Raw genomic sequence first — 21616 nt, 5'->3', positions numbered from 1 at the left:
ATTGTAAACTTAAACGAAGAACGGTGATTCTTACATTTTCTAACGAAGTTTAAATGTATTCACTGTTGATTTTCCGAGTTATTTACACGTAATAAATTACACATAATAATTTACACGTAATAAAAAAATAATTGAGAAACAACATTTATTGCAGCTTTACAACTAATATATATTGTAACTGTTTAAAGATCTTATTCAATAAAGATAGAAAAGATAACAAAAATTTGATCCTAAAAAAGTTAATTCAATATAGTTCTTCTAATAACGTAAGGATACTTTTTTAACGTGTAAAAAAAAGAAAAACAAAAAAGAAAAAATCGTTACACTTCCGCCAAATTAAATAATTAAATTTAGCTGTATCAAATATAAGTAAAAAAAAGTATACTATTTAAAGTTTTTTTTAACGATTAATTTTGGATTTCCCCGCTTCTTTAGCCTTGTATGTTTTTGTATAAATCCCTATATTTATTAGTTCTTAATAAATTGCTTTTTCACGTGTCGGATGTAGGTAAAACACCCGTACAACTTTCCACAATACTTGCAGTTGTGGTGATTTACCACATTTTTTCTTCACATGTCGATTCAAAGAGCTCTTCCACGTATAGCTTTTACCACAAGTTTGGCAGATGAACAATTTCCGATCTTCCAATCTGCCAGTGATTTTACATTTATTAACTGAAAGAAACAAAGAGATTAATGACAATCAAATAAATGGATCAATCAAATATATGAGATTATATGACTGATTCAAAATAGAAGAATTTTGTTGTGAAATTCATAACGTGTGCATCATTGTGTCACAATCACTAAATATGACAATATTATTACAATAACATATTAAAATATTTAAGGAGTAAGGATTAGGTAAATACATTAAAAGAAAAGACTGTTTGATTCAAATATATATGTCATTAGTACTATGTTCAAATAACGATTTACTGTCAAACAAGTAATATTCTCTATAAAAAATATTTACATGTTCAATAAATAAGTTATTTAAATAGTACTAATAACATCCCAGCAAACACAAAGTTACATGTAACGTACTTGTTAATTGTAATTTCCCACTCAATAATATAATTGCAATATAACACACGTATTATAATTACATTGTTGAGTGGGAAATTACAACTAACAGGTACGTTACATGTAACTTGTTTGGTGGGATATTTATGTAAATCAATTTTTTTTATCAGTCCATATTCTCGATAATACAAACAGTTAAAATCCTCCACCAAGACTTTAATTACGTTAATCTTAAGAAGCAATGTTATCATCTCATCATATTTTTAACATATAATAATCATGGAATTTATTATTTTTTAAATATGTTTCTTAGTCGTGCGTATTATTTACAAAATGTTTTATTTCAACGCTGTACCAAACGTTATTATAAAGTAATAATAATTGCATGCACTTTAATAAATTTTATTTATTTAAACATGAAAAGAACATAAAGCAAAGTATTTATTAATTGCAAGTTTTAACCTTAAAATTATATACATATACAGTCAAGTATAATTTATCAAAACATAATTAAAATAACGGTATAATTTAATATTTAAAATTTTTGAATAAAAGTTACACTTAATTTTGATCGCATTGTCGTACTCATTACGTAGACTTCAAACAAATACGTTGACATAAATTCATTCTGCGCCAGATCGGTTTTCCGCTGGTATGCATCACCTGAAAAAAAGGTAATCGATCGATCAGATCAGTTACTTTATATTTTTTGTCCCACTTACCGAAGACTGCAGCGTGACGAGAAAGAGAATGATCATTTCAGCTATTATTATTATCGCGTATATATGTCACAATCTATGACCATTATATTTAATCGCATCCATATCACAATCACATAAATTAATGCTGTATAAAAAAAAGTAAAGTTTAAATTTATAAGAAACAAACATGTAAAAAATAAACGAAGAAGTACATAATTATGCTGTTTAATAACAACTATTGTTTAATCTTTAATTCTTATAAATCTGTAAATAAAGGGGTATAATCAGAATTATCAAGTTTTATTAAAAATATTGTCACATATTTCTGTAATAAATATAAAATAAGACAAATTAAATAAAATTAAATTTCGCGCAGAATCAAAAGAACAATTTTGCAATTTGATAGAAGTAAAGAAGAAATTGGAAAACTAATGGAAAAATTATGAATAAAGCGCAAAATACATCTGTGGATTTAAATTTGTGCTTTGTATTTTTATTCTTAATAATTTTTCTAAATCTTTAAAAATTAATTTGTCTAACATTTCTCATTTTATTTGTTGCAAAAATTTTTGCAATAAATAAAAAGAAATAAGGAAAATATAATATAAATGTGTTTTATTAAACAAGAAATAAAATAATAAATACATTATTATTCAAATTTTTATATTTGCATACTTTTTTTATTTTTATTATCACAATTAAAAGAAATATATCTGAACAAAATCTTTTGTTCAATATCATAACAATAAAATTAAATATATACTTTGTGACTGTCTTTAATACTACGATCTTTATTATTACATGATGACAAGTTAAATGACAAAAAATGTTTGGTATAATATGTTTACTTCATATTATGAATATTTGGTTCAATTTATTTTACAATTATCATATTATATTAATTATTAGTATTATATATTAAAATTAATCAGCTATTTCATTTTTAGTTTTTCGTAATTTTTCTTTTAACTATGATATTAATCTACTTTATAATAAAATTCAATAAATTTTCTCTATAATTTTTTTATAAGATATTTTTAGAAAATATGTCTAAGTACACAATTCAGGCTTCTAAAAATTACTTATAGACTTTTTCAAAATATCTTGTTTAAATTAGACAAACATAACAACAAATGACTTACGCATTTGTACATATTATAAGCACGCTAAAATAATGACTTAGTCATAATGCCCTTCTTTTAATTATTTAATAAAATTATCTGCAAAAGTAAAATGAGAGAGAGGAGCGGGGAGACAAAGTTGCTTTACTAAATTACTATCTTGTAACGTCAATATTAATAGATATGTGATAATAATTCATTGTAGATGTCATAATCGATATGTACATTATCACGTCAACTTAGGATAGTAACAGTGACAAGAAAAAAAATCCATATCTATTTTGAGACAATACGTTATAATATGTTATGAACGCCATATATCGTAACATTCATAAATTAGGGCTTCACAAAAATCTATATTGAATAGAAATTAAAAAATGCCTAAAATCAAAGAATCGTTGACTAACAATACAGTACATATATTTGTATGTAACTTAATTAATAACTATTAAAATCTTTGGCAAGAATGTTAAGTTTCTAGATGGTTAACTTTCACATGGAATGTACATATATTTACGAGTAATGCTCTTGTATTTTGTACATTAAATTATTTAAGCATTGTTGTTCGTAATTGTATGATATCTTCAAGGAGAAGAATTATTGTTCACATTCATGCACATGCATCTATATCTTGGAAATTAAAAAATTACATTTATATATATAATCATTATTTTATTTTTATTCTATGCAATAATATTGTGATCTAAAATATATGAAATAACATAAAATAAAAAAAAACAAAATATTAACTAATCAATATTAATTAATCACTTGATATCAAATCAAATAAACGTGAATAAAAATTATGCAAATAACAAAAAATAAAACAGTTTCTAAGCAAGTTTTAATAAAATTTGTTTAAAAAAATCTGAAATAATTAAAAATTTGAAAAAATAAATTATATTTACATGAGATAAAATTGAAATATATAATTAAAATTTTCCAAAGATTATAAAACTGGACCCATTTTCATCTTTTCGCGATCTAATTTACAACCCTATTACAATATCAGGCTGTTTACGTCCGCGTCCAGGATTTGTGTGAATTTTTTCATGGCGAATCCAATTCGATCGTATTTTCGTCCTATAATGGCAACAGTAACACTTGTACTGTGGCTCCTTGCCGCATTCGTCCCTTTGATGGCAATGTAAGGACGTCTTCCATTTGTATTTTCTGCCGCAGCGGTTGCAACTGAAGGGCTTGAGTTTATCCTGATCATGATGACGATACCGGCGGCCTACAATCAAATAGATCCAAACGTGTGAGAATCATTAGCTCTTATAAGCGTAGAATATGTGGAATGAAGAAAGATTCTATTAGAAGATTTTACTTAAAAAAAAATTAAAGGATTATACTTGGGAAAATGTTGCATTACTGAAAAAATATTAATATAAAGTAATTTAATTAATGAAATCACTTGATCTATTAAAAATATGTATGTGGAATAGCATACCGTTGATATCAATAAACATTTTTGTAAAAACATTTCGAAGTGTAGATACCCAAATACAAGCTGACATTTTATTCATTAAAATATGTTTGTCGTCAAAGTGACGAAAAATAGCATCAGCTTGTCATATGAATTATAAGAAAAAAAAATCTGCTTTTCGCTGCCTAAGTAAAATAAAAGTATCTTATTCATGCAATTGCTCTTAAATTCGAATAAATATTGCATCGCATTTTTTTGCCAATTAAAATATAATCCATTGCTATTTTTTTAGATTGAGAATATAAAATAATATATGAATCGCCAAGCTGAATTCATAATTGAAGTAACAAAAAATATGTAAGTTATGACATATATGGCACTATTTATTATGATTTAATTGTAATCGTGATCCGATAAACAATATTTTCAACATTTATTTGCTGATTAAATGTTTTGTTAAATTTTTTTATAGTAGTTGCCATAAGTGGTATATGATGCTTATTTTTTTAGACGTATCATTCCTTTTTCACGTCCTTCTGGTTGGTAGGAGAACCCAATATCGGGAGGAAATATTTTATCCTGAAAAAGAAACAAATATATCCTACTGCACTAGTCGAGCTTCATGTGACGAGCGCATTCCATGCGTTGTACTCGCTGTTGTATTAATGCAGTGTTTTGCAAAGTATGATTCATCGATTATTAAATAATTACACGAAGTCATACAATCATAACGATTTTATAATTCGCGCACAAATGTTTCACGTGTCGTGTTGTTAACGAAAAGAATCTAAGAAGTTGCAAAGAGACATCGAACGACGTTGAAACAATGTGTAATCCATATAATACTTAATTATCTGTTTCTTGTTTTACTTAAATTATTTATTTATATGATTTAAATAAAAAATAGATAAAGAAGCTTTAAAAATTTAGAGAAGCTTCCACTTAGGAAGAACATTTTCTCAAGCTATATAATTATTTTAATAAAAAAATTATATTTAACTATATAATTAATAAAAAAATATTTATTACACATAATAATTGTCTTTTTAATATTAATAATTATTATTATTAATTATTAAATGCTGGTTTTAATGAATGGAATTAAAAAATAAATTTTTGTATGTTATAAATTAAAAAAGACAGACCATTAATATTATTTTTAAGAATTTTGAAATACATATAAATTATACTAAGCATATTTTTGCTTTTTGAAATGCAACATTGTATAATTGCATAGTAAACAAATAAAAAAAAATTTCCATTAATAATAATGTAAATGATAAGAGTATCATTGATTGTGATGCATGACCAAACGTTATTTATTGTTATGTGCTTCTTTTACATGTTTGTACCACATACACAATCTTGGCGAGTTAAATGAGCAATATGCACATTGATAATTCAATCCGCATTCGTTTTGTAGATGACAGTAGAAAGAAAAATAATGCTTGAAACGACGACCACAACACTGCCATTGACCTGAAAATACAGAATGCGAAAAGCATATCAATATGTGTGATAAAAACAAGTAATTATAAAGTTAATTAAAAAATTAATTAATGTAATAAATAAATATCTTCCTAAAAAATGTCTGACGTAGACATTAATAACATATATACTATAAAAATTATACAATCAATATTAATACAAAGAAACAAACTAAAAAGATAAAATCATAATTTTAAACGTAAAATTTTTAATAATTATATCCTCCGGAATACCGTATGGATATAAAATAAAGTCAATTTAATTAAATAATCACGAATTATATTTGCGTAAAGAACGACAGATTATGTAAAACACTTATAAAACAATAGGGAAAAATAAATTTACGATAAAAATGTTTAGAACGTCACGTGGACAAAATCTATCTGACTGAATAATTAAATTTCTTTATTATTTGTCGATTATTCTCGCTAACACAACGATTATTAATTATACACTCACAATTGATGATAATTATATATGATTTAAACTGCTCCCAAAAATAAAAATTAAAACGAATATACCACATATACATATGACGCGAGTAAATAAGTTGTATTCACGTAAAGCAAAAGTCGGCGACACTTTGCAGACCGCGATCGATATGAAACAATCAAATTATAACATAAAGTATACATATTACAAACGAAAAACATAGACAAGTATTTAAAAAACACAAATCCGAGTAAATGTAAGAGTGAAAATCACTCAAACCATGATCGAAAGGGATCGTAGATATATCTTGAATATATTATATTAATGAACAATATTACGCATTTTTTCTCGGCCGTTTATTCAGTAATATCATATCGCCATTTTTTAACGTGAATTCCGCATAACACCATTTGTAGATTTGCGAACAATGAATGGAGAAAGCTATTCAAATATTTTAACGTAAACATGTGTAGTGTGCATTCTTGGAACAAAATATATATGAAAAAATTGATAATGACATTAATTATAATCATTTTACAACCCGGTCATTAATTTTCTTCATATTGTCAAAAGTGTAGCAGTGTGAAAAATTGCTGTACGTGATGTTAGATGGAATTCCCGTTTTATGTTTTGTCCACTATTCATATATGTTATGTAACCGGAAGAGCTCCAAACAAAGGAAAGGAGCCAAAACGCTTACGTGCTAATTATTATCATCGATCACCTTAACAACTAGAGGTATCTCTTTGGTTTCGCGTTGTCCCTTTGGACTTGTTTCGCCCGCGTGTCCAAAATCGTACACGTATATATATATGTATTATAATGCATATTTACATATATAGTTGCGCGTGTGCTACGTGTATTCATATACGTGTATATATATAATATATGTATATAGAATCTTTGTTTTTTTATCTCTCTGTATATATAATATATATATTTCTTTATCTTCTTATATCTATATATAAGGTGACTTCAAAATAATTCTATAGGCATCTCGTGTACAGCCATTTATCATTGGCTTGCACGATGACTCGAGTATTGCATAATAGCTGGCCTCACTTACATTGGCACAAAAATCGCAAGATCAACGCGAATGCGTGCGAATTACAAATTTGTTTCTTCGATTACGTCTCGCATGATGACAGAAATTACCGTTTATCTCATTATTTAGGTCACTATGTGATCGCCATTGTATCGCATTATCGTTATCACATGTCGGTTAAAATTACTTTTAGACTTTTATGGCGATTATATTGGATACAATCGGCCAAATTCATTTTAATGGTACTATATAATGTAACGATGAGCGTTGTCAAATTATCGAAGAGTAATTGTTAACATATATGTTCGCTATTCAGAATTTGGTTTTGAAACTCGAAGAATTAAAAATAGAAAATTTCTAGTCAACATGCAAGAGGACAGTTGTACAGATCGATGAGACAATCGCACGTTATGTTTCGCATCATTCACGCGTTAGTAACAAATGTATACCTCTCACCTCGCACTTTCCTTCCTACTTTTTTTAAATTTTCAGTCTTTCCGTCACTGTATGTCCCGTTTTCTGCTTTCGCATATCAAATCGCAAAATCGCGCGAAAAACAGAGTTTTCCTCTCTCGTGCTGTTGTACTTCGGCTCTACTCTGCTTCGATAACATGAAAAACTTGGAAGACACATTCCATTCGCTTTCACGTTTTATACGGGGTCGATGTTACATTGTTATTAATCACTGTATACATATAACAATCGCATTTTGTACATATACGTATGCGAAAAAAATTAAAGATATATGAAAAATTATAACAGATGAATGCAATTACTTATCTCTGTAATTGTTCTCAAGTTTTTTTTTTTCGCCACGTGACATGTGGAAAATATCTTGTTATTCGCGTAAATTGACAAAAAATTATACGTTGCAATTATCTATTTAAAAAAAAAAAAGTTTTAAAATGAATTAACATCATACTTTCATAATGTGCATAAAATTTGGTCTGTACGTATGACATTGTTGTATGTATTTTCTTTTGTACTAGAAAAACCATTTGTATAATTATTTTCCATTTTGTCAATTTTAACAAAATTATTATTTATAGCTCGTGTTCATGTCATATACAGACTCGTAAGATTTTTCAAAATTTAGCAAATTCGATTATATCCGTATTTATAACAGAGATTTCTGCAAAGATGAGGATAAAAAAAGCATTTTATGGACTCTATGTGAACGTGTACAATAATTTCCATTGTCCTAGTAAAAAACATTTTATGATTTTGATTTTATTGCTGGAACAGATATTATCGAATAACTTGCTGTTCGTACACTTCTTATAAATTATTCGTGCCGAATATCAGAATATTCGCTTTCTCCGAAAACGGAAGGATGATAATACGCGAGGATCGATAAATCCCTCGGGTTCAACAAGAAACTAGACGTTAAATGCGACGCTCACGCGTCGCATTTTACAACAGCGTGTTTTGATCACATTTTTAGGCACATGGAGTCGATTTGGACGACACACGAGAATCCCCTTATGAGTAATTCGTTTTGTTTTTTCGTAAGAAAGATGAGGAAAGGAAAAATACAGGACGCGACACGAGTCAACGGAAACGTAAGATCGCCCGGACATGTAAGATCCTTTCGAAATTTTCAAAGTCACGAGGAGGAGCACGTGGAAGCTGAGAGGTCCGCAGTCGCGCGTTACTTTTCACGTTGCAATCCCGATCGATATTTCGCGCGAAATTTGCTCATTGAATTTTTCATCGCGCTATGTCGCACTCGATGATTCCAAATGGTACCTTGATTTCGTATATCAGATATACCGATCGGAGAATCGTGAAATATCGGACAATCGCGTAAGTTTAGTTCAGAGATAGTCGATAGATGCGATTGCATAGATAGACTGCAGATCGATCGTCGATGTGACGTCTATATCTAAATTGAGATTATTCGAGACTTCAAGATAGTAGGAAAGAGCTTAGCTCGAGATTACGAATTTCTAGCACAAAGAGAAAAAGAGATAGGTACGGGAAGATAAATACGAGAGAAGAGAAAGATGGAGGAAGAGAGAAAGAGAGTAACATTTAGAGATTTTCTAAATCTGTAGAATAAATACGAGATCTTCAATATTCCTAGGGTTGTCCAACAATGTTCGCTTTGTTCTTGGTCGGGACTTGACTAGGATAAAGAAAGAGTTCTTTATCGATTCTTTGGTCCTTGATCCTATGTATTCTCGAATTCGTTGGATCTCATAGGTTAGGCTTGTTGACAATTCTTGAAATTGCAATATTTGCGTCATCTCGTTGTATTGGTATTTATTATGTTAGTTGTAATTAACCGACATTTTTATTCTTAACAAATCGTTTTTTAATGTTACCAATAATATGCAAAGTGTAATAAAGGACTAATATTATTAATTATTAAAGCCATATATAATAAAAACTGCAATTTATAAAAGGTACGTAAATTTCATATTATGTAAAATTTCGTACTTATTAAACTTCCTGTACCTCTGACAAAATGTTATATTATGTTCTTTGTAGTAATTTAATTTAATCTAATTTGTATTCAAGTAATTTTCATTGGATAGTTGTTAAATAAAATTACTTGTACTTCACTGCAACTTTATTGGAGTGCTTTACAAGTTTATGAAACCTTAAATCTTTTCTATTGAAATGGATCAGAAACGTGTTTAATGAATTATTTGTCCCGACCAAGAAAGACCCTTGCTTCAATTGCAGAGTAAATGGTTTTATAATTTACATCGTAATATCATTGGAAATTATTATGTCATATGTATATATATACGATATATATAATACATACGGTATATATACTTTTTTGATTTAAATATATTCTCTATTTTGAATATGTAGTAATATGTTAGTTTTGTATGTATGCGACCTGTTTAGGCCGTTTTTTTAGACTAGAATCTAAGTCAGATAGAAAGACGCGAACAAACACGAATAATGAACTTCCCACGTATTAAATATAACTTCTGATATCAATTCGTCTTTACGTTATCAAACGTCGAATTGGCAACAGTTACATTTTTGGGCTACGGGGAAATCTTTTTGATGAATCTATTACACACAGTTCTACGATAGACGAGGATCATTTAATCTTGTCTCGGGCGGTAATGATGAATATACTTTCGATATTCAAATATTATAGAAATCTTGGTGATCCGTAGAAAAAAAAATATCGGCGGAAAGATAAAATGTTTAGGTCATTTATTGCAGGTATTGTAGATTGTATCACACACATTTCACGATTTCTACTTATTTTTCACTGTGCGTAATTATTGCAATTATTTCCGAGGATTAAGACTTTATTAGGCGATTTATAAAATTAGTAACCAATAAATAGTAATATTTATTAGCCAATTTTTATTTATATCAGAAAGAGAGAAATTTACTTACTCATCAAATGTATGTGTGTGTGTGTATATATATATATACATACACATATACAGATACTACCAAGATCTCTTTTTATCGTTTACAGATCATCGCCCAAAGACAATGAGAAAACGCAGACCGATCTGACTAGACTTGATTAACAATCCTTAAACTACATATAGGCTGAACTAGATAGCTAGAATCGGTAATCTACGTGTGTCGGGGCTATTTCGTTGCGCCGAGAATTTCGCTCAGTTTGACCGATGGTTAAAGTGAAACCACCATATATTCAGATCTCACTAGCGACTCTCGTATCATTTGTTATTAGTACAAAAATAATTGGGCAATTTAGCAATCTGCAGAAGACTCGAAGATGTCCCAAAAAAGTGTCTTCTTTTTAATTGCTTTTAATTTATATCCTCGGACTGATATTTAAAAAAAAGTATGGAGTGCATAAGACACTCGAAAAATAAAGATCTGTCTCGCAATGTTTAGCATATATTTATCCTGTGTTTGCGACAGTCCAGAGTTAATTGTTTAAAAATGCAACAGATAAGAGGACACAATTTTTTTCACACTTTCTTGGTACATACTTCAATGAATATTCTGCAATATTCAACAATGTTCTTATTCGACTTTTTATCCATTTATATATCATTAAACGGGAACCAACAAGTACTAGCTTCGCGCCACATTGGCGGGTCACTATTATTTTTTTTTTTTTAACATTTACTTTATCATTTTCTTAATTAAAATGCTCGTCTCTTATCTTTTTATTCTATAATATCGTACGGGTGGCAAAGCCTTCCGTAATCTTATATTCCGAAAAATAAACATTGAACAAGGGACCTTTAAAATCCTAATATTTAGCGGTTGAAATACATATTGTCTTATGTAATGCACATCGCTAATGTTTCAGTGCCAGACAAAAACGCATTCTTGGTATAGATTTCTCAAATGTTCATCTTATTTTTAAATTACGTCACGCGATACATGCAGAACAAAATCTCCATTACATAAGCACGAATAAAATAAAACGTAATAAAATAAAAAGAGAACTAAACGCTAAAAGCAAGATGAAAAAATAGAGAACAATTTAAAAGGCTTGATTAAAATAACTCTTTGGCACTCACTTTGGTGGTAAGAATAATAATTCATTTTAAAGTTAACTTAACAAGAACTTAATCAGCATGCTTACGGAAACTCAGATCACCATACAACTTTGAACGATTATGCGATATTAATTAGTAATAACGCGTTGAGAATTATCTATATGTATGGCTCTTTATCATTTGTTACGCAAATAATTAAAAAAATAAATCAATCAAAAGTCTGAATAAAAAAAAAATCTTTCCAATTTCTTGCAAGCATTCTTCTCAGGGTGCACAAATAAAAGTTGCAAATTATATTTTCTTACCTTTTGCACACCTTCGAAAAATAGTAAAAAAGCTGATATTTCTGAATCCATTAGGGATCCACTCAATATCTAAAACATAAGAGTATCGTCCAAATATTCATATTCATACGAGAAATTTGTTATTTTCTTCATCTTTAAACAACTTCTCGCGGCTGTGAATATCTGAACGATAGTCGCCGTTACAAATTCGACTGAAATTTGACACTCTGATTTGGCATGCCTCAGCCGCAACAAATCGCGAATTACGGCCGATCGGATTTCAGGATCGTCGCTTTACACCCGTTTTTACATCGCGACCTCGCAGACTCTGACGAGTCACTCCCTGCCGTGCTGATGACGCGTCTCCCGCTGACCGACGACGATACTGGGCAACGCCGGCTGTACATCGACGTGCCGGTGATTGATGTGCGCCTTGAGATTACGCTCGTACTTGGAGCTGAAGGCGCAGTGCGGGCAGCTGAAGGACGGCGCCTTACCGCACTCGTACAGCAAGTGCCGCTTCAGGATGTACGCGTTCTTGTAGCTCTTACCGCATCTCGAACAATTGTGCCGGCGATCGTGATGCATCAGGCCGCCGCCACCACCGCTGCCGCCGCCGCTGCCGCTGCTGTTACTACTGCTGCTGATGCTGGGGTGGTTGTTATTGCGACTGGCCGCGTGCCGCGATGGACAGTGCAACCGGGGACGACGCTGCGGCGTCAGCGGCGCCGGCACGTCGCTCGCAGCCGTCGACGACGACGTCGTCGTCGCGGAGTTCGCGCTCCTCGAGACGCGCCGCGAACCGCCGTCGCCGGTCCAACCAAGGCCGGCGAAGAAACCTGCAAAAGACGCAAGCAGACGTGTCGACGGTACGATTAGTATTGCGATCTGTTGGCTGTAACATGCTGCGTGATGCCCACCGTTCAGACGGGGGTCACGCGTGGTTACTTGTACTCTTTACAACGGCGCGGGCCATGCCAACAAAAAAAAAAAAAGACATTCAAGATTCTCAAGCTTAGCAACAACGAGCATGTGGCGTCTGGAGCGGGATCAAAGGGGTAGGAGTGACTTTCGACGGTGAATGATGTCTACTCATTGGGGAACTTTCTCTCTAGTCAAGAAAGCCCCTTGGTTGAATGTGTGTGAAATGTGAATTCGATCGATGTCGCGATCTTTTCTGAACATCGTCGGGATATAACTCTAAAATGTGAACAGGTTTAAATAGTAACTTGACATCAGAATGAAAATAAGAACAGTATATTGGGTTATTCTCTCTAATCTACATTCTAAAATATTCCTTCTTAACGAGACGCAAAGTTAAAATTCCGTTACTACTATCTTGTCACGCCATGGCGGACAGATTCTACATTGATGATAAATCGTAGGGTTGCTTTCGTGTACTTCTGCTCCGCTTTCTTCGACGGATCACGTGTGTTCCCTGAAACTCATAATTAATTTTGTCTGTTATAAATAAAATATAATTAACATCAGCAACAATGTCAGAAGAAAATTAATTAAAGGTATTAATGCTTGTAAATTGATAGTTTTCTTGCAGCCCTTTATTTTTAATAATTACATTTCTTTAAAGTGTGTTCTACGATGCTTCTTGTCGCCTTCGTCGATTTCACGCTTTCGTCCGAGTAACAAGACTTTTCGAATCTTCTTCCGCGAAAATTTACACCAACGGGTACTGCACCTGCAAAAAATTGAACTAGTTAGTATGCGGAAACAGTAACTAAATACTCCCCCGAGGATTCTCGATGCTTATTTTTAGAGAATACTTTGAATTTCAGCTTCTGCTTTTCACGTAGACATCCTGCAAAGATATTTTTGTTATCATTTGCTATTATAGTTTCCACTTTAAAGTAAAATATAGAAATTTTGGAAATTAACGAATACATATATCTATAAATTATTAACTGCAATACCTACGAATTAAAGAGATAAGGAAAAAAATTATGCATCCGAAATTCAAGGAGTTACAAAATAAAATATTTTTTACGAATGATAGTTACGAATGATAGAAATTTTTTGATATTCTTAAAAGTACAAGATCACAAACTTTGTTCATTAAAATTTTAATTACTCGAATATACTTCTATTTAATTAAGCAAGTTTATCGAATAACAAATATAATGTTTGAAATTGATGCAAAATTTTAAATCTTAAAAAGAAAATTCGTTAAAGTCCTCAACAATCCGAATAGAACAATTTGCGGCTTGAGAAATGAGAATTACGAGGGGTGTAGAAAACGCGGTTGGAATATTGCCTTTCTAGACTTTATTTTGCTCTAAATTGAATACAAGGCGCTCTACAAATTGACAAAAAAAAGAGGGAAACAAGCGTTTTGGAATGTTCGAAAGGTCCAAAAGATGATATGTGTATACAGAAAAAAAAAAACGGAAAGGAAGCACTGTAATAGAAGGCCAGGGCTTGAACGTTCGGTCTGTCGCGATCAACGCGGGATCTCGCGAGTCCCTCCCCGCGATACGGATTTCTTCCGATTTCTTTACAATTCATGCGAACGAGGGATGAACGAGCTCCAACGCGATTTCGAGACCGACCCAGCGTTCCCTGCGAGTTCCTTAAGCAAGCGACTCTTCTTACGTGATACAAACGAACGCCAATAAACGGCGACGCGACGATCAAGTACGCATTCCGCTAAATCACGTTATCTTACCGCAAATGAATGATCTTCGTATATGTGTTTACAGGTATTCATTGTCACATATTGTCGATTGCATGTATATGTGTACGTATTTCTGTGGGTGTATGTGTGTGTGTGTGTGTGTGTGTGTGTCGCTAAATTTGTCGCAAGAGAACAAGCAAAAAAGTATCTAGAAAGATTATCGTTATCATCATAGCGTAATCGTTATTAATTGTTGCTCTCTAAATAATATTAATATAAAATGAAGGCAAAAGGAAGAAATAATAATTAATAAATCATCGTTCGTTGGCAAATACATGGCGACAAAGAAGTTACGATTACAAGTAGTATAGGTTTTGCGTTTGAGGCGCTGAGCGGAAGTTGTAATTGTGTTTATTTTTATGTGTTTTTCTTTCTCTCTCTCTCTCTCACACACACACACACACACACATTCTCTCTCTCTCCCGCTTTTACACTCTTGCTCATTCGTTCTTTCTTTCGTTTTCTTCATTTTTTCGCTCTTTCACTCTATCTATTTCTGTACAGTTGAGTACTGTGCTTGTACTAAAGAGTATCGTACTTAAATTCGAGTGCGGCACGTCGTCCGAGGGTCCTCTTAAAAGGTAAAAAAGACGTTTATGATATTGCGGATGTGTGATCTGTGGTATGTTGCACATGTGTAATAAATCAGTATATTGCAGATATTGATCGATTCGTCTTCGATCATATCGAGGCGAAAATGAGAAACGAAGTTTCGGACGCAGGATCGAAGCGACGTTCCGCACTCGATGCTCAAATCGCGCGCTCGTGACGTGATTTGGACTTCACTATTATTTATTACAAATAATTGTACTGTCAATTAAAGACGAACGAAAAAAAAAGTCAAAGTGCAAAGGAAGTGTTGCATACTCGTGTCTTGTGGAAAGTAACGTTACAAGAACAACAAAGATGCGTAAGAAACATGATCTAGGTAGGAATAAATACGGAACTGAAACGTAAATTACTTAGAATACGAGGCATTCTACGAGGGATATAACATACATGTGTATTGCGTGGCTGTCGTGGAAGTCGGGAAGGAAAAATGTCACGCGGAGGGCATGTCTGATCATGTGAAAAGTGCTCGAACGAAGGTTGAAGGTACGTTCTAAGCAGATATTGGCAGTATAAAGGCTAGTGATTGAGATTAAATTCCGCTTCCTTCGGCATAAATAAATAATTTCTAAAAAAATATCACTGGTCTCGAGATGTACGCGGGACGTCGCCGGAAGATTTCGACCGACGGAGCTATTTGTCGCACAAATCCTCTCTTGTAAAACTTTTTTTTTTAATATTATTATTGATATTTTAAAACATATCTTCTTCGACGGGAGAGTTTATGGCGATAAAAAAGCCAAAAAAAACTTTATACCGTTTTTTTTTTCTCTCTTTCTTTAAGATACATACCGAGCAACTTCGTCGTCTATCGAAATCTTGTACACAAATTGGCGACGTCCGGCTGAATAATACCGTAAAAATCCGTTCACAGCTGGACGCGCCCAGCGCCTCTGTTTGTTTCGTTTCTTCTACAGCCTAAAATCTAAGTCGTTTTGAAGGCACTTAACACAAGGCTCTCTCGGTTGAAACCTACTTGTCTCGACATTCTCGTCTCTCCCTCGTACGCGCTATTTGCTCTTGTTTCGCTATTTCCTACAGCTATTCGCTTATTTTCCCGCGATCATTCCATTCTCTTCTTTCGTGTTCTCGCGAAACGTCGAAAAATCGTTTAAGGGGGAATTCTGCGATGGGTGGTCGAACTACCGTCACAATCGTTTCTTGGGTCATTCACCTTCCATCACCGTTTGTACCCCTGCATGTTTCCCTCTCGTTCACACAATACCGTCTCTCTTTTTCTTTTTTACACATAGATGTAACAGACCTTCGGGCTGATTAACAATCTAATTGCAACACATTATTCTCTTTTCAATGCAATAGTACGCTCGTTACAGCGAATTCGTTGCCCTGCGAAGACAAGTCCGAAATAATGGCCGAAAGAAATCATTAAAAAGCTCGTTAAAATATCATACAATATTTTAGTCAGTGTTTTCTTTTAATATGTTTCTCGCGAAGACCGGATAGACTTCTTTTTATTTAAATTGCATATCTAACACATTTTTCAGTTGCTCCAAAGACAATATGGACGTGTATATTCCTAAAAATATAGTAATGCGCTCGAACAATGATTGAAAGTGAAAAGTGAGAAAATCGTTTACCGTCCATTTTGCCGCGTCAACATTGATTCATTAATTTCGACTAGATTGGATATAATCGCCGCAGCGACTTGCACGCTCGACAGGATTCCTGCTTCTATCCAGTCTTCGAATTCGCGACTCGATCGTTCTTCTGCGCGCGGGATATTCCACCAGCGGCTGACATTATAAATATGGCTATAATAGATTGCGAAAAAAAAAAACATATAATAGAAACGAAAGCTCTTTTTTTTAAATAAGAGAGAGCCCGCAAAGTCATCGTCTCGCCTCCTGTCGCGCGGAAAAATGGCGGGCGGGAAACGTTGCGGACTCGCTCTCCACAGCATTGCGCGTCGACGCAAGTTTTAGACATGCTTGTCTCTAATTTTCTTAAATAAATTTCTTTTTATGTCTATACATAACGCCTTAAAATCTAAAAACGCCGAACCCGCTCGCCGAAGAACGTCAATTCTCGATCGCAGGGCCACGAAATTCGCGCTTCTCCAATCTCTCGCCGACAATCTCTCGCCATTCGAGCCACGTAGTTCCCGATTGATGTCCAAGTCCCAACGGTGGCAATTTTCATCTAGCACATTAGCAAGCCCGTGTTCAACTTATTTTGCAATTACAATATTGTTTGCGCTAACGGCATAAAACCTGTACTCCTATATTCATTAAGCTTCTACTCGAAAGCTTCAGTCGTTAGAAGATTCAATTTTTTTCCATCATTCGGGAACTAACTTGGCTCGCTTTACATGCTTTCCTCTGCCATCGCAAAAGCTCTTAGTAAATACATCTGCATTTCTTCCCGATATATATAATGTATATTTATCATATATAGATTTTTAGAATAGAACCTTATGCTTGCTATTTCTTCTTTCGCTTTCTTTCTTATTTCATATATCTCTTTCTATATCTCTCTCATTTATTCAGTGTCACTCATTCTCGTCCTCAAAAATGTAACAATAGACTTCTCATAAGTAGTACGGCCAAAAAAATGCGATAAAGCTATACCTACGATCGTCTTTATCAAAATAACCAAAAATGTACCGCACGTATTTCTTAACCCTAGAACGACAAACAAATGGCTTTATAAATTAGCTGCCTCATTACTTGCGATTATTTTAATATTGTCTTTTTAATAATATTGAGTTATTTGAGATATTAACAAGTAAAAGAGAATTCGACAATTTAATTCGTCAATAAATTCTACAGTGCTAATATAATATCCAGTTGCTAAAAACTAAGTATTGAAAATAAATATACAAATATTAAGAGGTCCAATAAATCCCAACGTGTGATTGAGAATTTTATCATACATTTGCCATTCTAAGGGTTGAAATTTTTCGTTTACTACCTACTTTCGTGAGAAATGTCCAATCGTGCCCATTTTACGACACAAAGAGGCATCTGTCTCACGTATTTTGAGAAACGTGAATGCGTGACGCTTATAAATTTTCTCTTTCCCGCCCGCAAATAGAATTAATATACTTCTCTATCTCTTTCTTTTTCAAAAAAATAAAGCACTGTACTTTTTAAATACCTGGATGGCATGCGTGTAACACGTCTTGCGTTTCCGTATTATATACTTCACCACTTATATAAATCTCTTTTTTTCTCACATCCTTCGCTTCATCCCTTCCCCCTCCCACCCTCACTTATCGTTCCAAAGAAAATTTTTATTCGCTCTGCAAAACACAAAAAAGACCGGCCGATCGTCTGCTACCAGGCACTATCAAATCGGAAATATTATTCTTACGTCCTAGATACTCTTATAATATTCTACGTAACTTTCGATAAACGTATTGTTAAATAAATTTTTAACGATAAACGCGCCGCGTTTAATACCAGAAAAAATAAATCTTTTGTCACCTATACAACGCCAAATCTTATTTTTATCCTAAAATCGCGAGCTTTTGTGCCCTACGGACGACCAACCTGGAAAGAAATTTAGCATCTAAATATCACACGTAGCGCATCTCATAAATTGTTACAAGTAGCATAAAATTTCACGCGGTCAAATAGCATGATAACTAATAACGGTCTGATGTATGATCGAGTAATTCAAATTGAAAACAAAATCAATTTATGCCGGGACAAACTGGAACAACCAATGTCAGTTCTGTAGCTTGAAATCGAGCGACTAATGTAATAGAATATATAATATCTATTCCAAGACAGAGAATTATACAAGTTGTTCTAGTTCCAAGCTGTAAATATATGTATATTGTCGAATAATCACGTATATTAAGAAAACAAGTCACTGTAAATGTTCTTGACGCGATTACGTATGATTATTACCGCTTCAATCTATCGAAGACAAGCATTTACTTTTTATATTTAAAATAACACAATCACCAAAATAACAAAAATTTTGCAATTAAGATATTCAGTATGTAAAATAATTCTAAAAATATAATATAGAATTTAGTATAATTTTAATTATAAAATTAGAACATTTTTTAAATATAATATATATATATATTCAATATATATTTAATAATATATATAATACAAATTATATATATATTAGATCATATTATACACACACACATATATATATATTGTTTAAATACGTTTTAGTGAAATATAATAATATACCAAATATATACGACTGAACATAAAACGTCTTTTGTAAAATAACTTTAGAAAATCTATTTTTTTTAATTTGTTTTTATTTCACGCAATAAAAATTATGTGAGACTAACATTTAAAAAATGATCAAAATTACTACTTTTATTTTTGTTTTATTTTAATGACTTCACGTTAAATTATATCACGTTCAAAACGCTGTTTTATATATTAAAAAGCCCATAATTATATATATATTTCTCTCGTAGAAGCGATAATAATCAAAAGCTGTAATTTTTCTTGATAATCGCGTAAAAAACAGATTCAATAACATGCCTTTGGAGGGCAGAAAAAGATATGTCAAAGTAAAAAAAAAGCTGTGATTGCGTTTTGCCTCGCTTTCTCTCGAGCTTCACCACGATATCCTAGATCGATTTTTGCAAATGTTCCTTCGTTTCGGTTAGAGTTTTCCCAATCTCCCAAACCGACACCATAAAAAAAAAAGAAAAAAAATTCGTACGTATCTAAACGCAAGGAATTCCTCGCTTCGCGTGGCGCGTCGCCGCGCATAAATCGCAATATATAAAACCTAATTAGAAAAAGATTAATAAGCCCAATTATTACGCGCAAGACTCGAGTTAGACCTGATTAAAAGCTGTGTAAGTAAACACAAAGACCGATTCGTAAAAAAGCATTTAAGACGCTTCACCTACATACTTTTGTGTATATATATATATCTATATATACTATATGTATACATATATAATATTTTTTTGCTTACTTATATTTCAAATCTACGAAATTTTATCTCTCTTATCCTCACGCTCGTTCTCTCTCGTATATGGTCACGTTTTCAATTATTCTTTTCGTCTTTTTATCTTCTTTTTTATTTTTTTCCTTTTCCTCAAATTTTTCCGCATCGACACGTTTCACGCGACAGTTTCGTGGTCGGTCTCTCATTTCTTTTCGAATCAATTTTCCTTTCGTTCAACTATCCATTACATTTTGACATATCCCTATCTGTGTGACTCGCTGTGATCTATAATCGTTGCAGCCAGCCGAATGATTTCGCGTAGACGCACTGCGTCGCCTTCGTTACTGTTGCCGCGGATATCGCGACGGCGAATCACTCGGACGATTATAAAGAGTCAATCATCCCTCTTCCATCTTCCCTCTCTGTTCTTTCTCCGTTTTTGTGTTTCACGCATTTTGAATCGTTTCAAAGGCACATGTATAGTGAATTACAAATATCATCAACGCGACACGGTCGCGCCGTCTTTACGCCTCTTCTTTCATCACATTGTCGTCGTCGTTGCCGTCGCTTCTTTTTTTGTCCTCTTACTTCCCCCCCCCCATTTTGCTTAAATTTTGAACAGAGCTAAGCGAGAGTGTGCAAGTCGCCGTAAGTGCGTGCAGACGAACGAAGAGAAAACGAGTCGATTATCTTGAAAGAGTACAACGAAGGAAGAAATATCCACGGTTCGATTAACATCCATCACACATTTCCTATCTCTAACGTTTTTCTTTTATTCTACTGATTAATGTATTAATTATATCCATTTAAGCCCAATTAAATCCAATTAACGAGGGAAAAACCTAACGAGCCTGTAACGTAATCAGTATTTTTTTTTTCGATACTCTGATCACACGATGTAGCGTTTTCTTAAATGAATTTCTTTATTATAAAAAAATGTTATCTAATAATAAAAGCTCGTACAATTGATAATGCATGATATCATTTCATGATTTAAAGACATTTATTTACGAGTTGTTTCGATTTAAATATTAATTGCACACATATGAAGAAATTAATTTAATTAGCTAATTATTCGTATAAAAAAATCATCGTTGGTAAATTTAATACTTTTACTTTTGAATAAATACAATAATGCTATCAATAATTTTAGATTGCTTTTAGAAAAAAATATACTTCTCTGTCACAGAAGTTATAAAAAAACTAGTAAACATTTTTATTTAATTATAAAGTAAAAAAATGTACAACGCTATTCGTGGATCGATGTATCCTCAAGCAACAAGAAACAAGCTCGGCTCTCAAAAGCAACTTACAGAAACTTGGCACAGCAATTATAATAACAGACAATTTATCAATAGAATATAATGAAAATGTAGTATTTTCGTCTTATAATTTTTAATAAATCTAATTTTAATTATTTTCATATAAAT

The 21616-nt window shown here is 32.4% G+C and overlaps 1 long non-coding RNA gene across 1 annotated transcript; it reads right to left on the bottom strand.

Annotated features, from left to right (window-relative positions):
- Window positions 1–6149: 6149 nt before the first annotated feature.
- Window positions 6150–19301, bottom strand: LOC105840675. The gene is made up of 2 exons (XR_004964044.1): window positions 13566–19301; window positions 6150–13427 (listed from the first exon to the last, which is right to left on the bottom strand). It is a non-coding gene; the product is annotated as an uncharacterized LOC105840675 (long non-coding RNA).
- Window positions 19302–21616: the final 2315 nt, after the last annotated feature.

This window comes from Monomorium pharaonis, chromosome 7 (genome assembly GCF_013373865.1).
Source record: "Monomorium pharaonis isolate MP-MQ-018 chromosome 7, ASM1337386v2, whole genome shotgun sequence".
NCBI lineage: Eukaryota > Metazoa > Arthropoda > Insecta > Hymenoptera > Formicidae > Monomorium > Monomorium pharaonis.
This window is presented reverse-complemented; position numbering and strand designations above follow the sequence as displayed.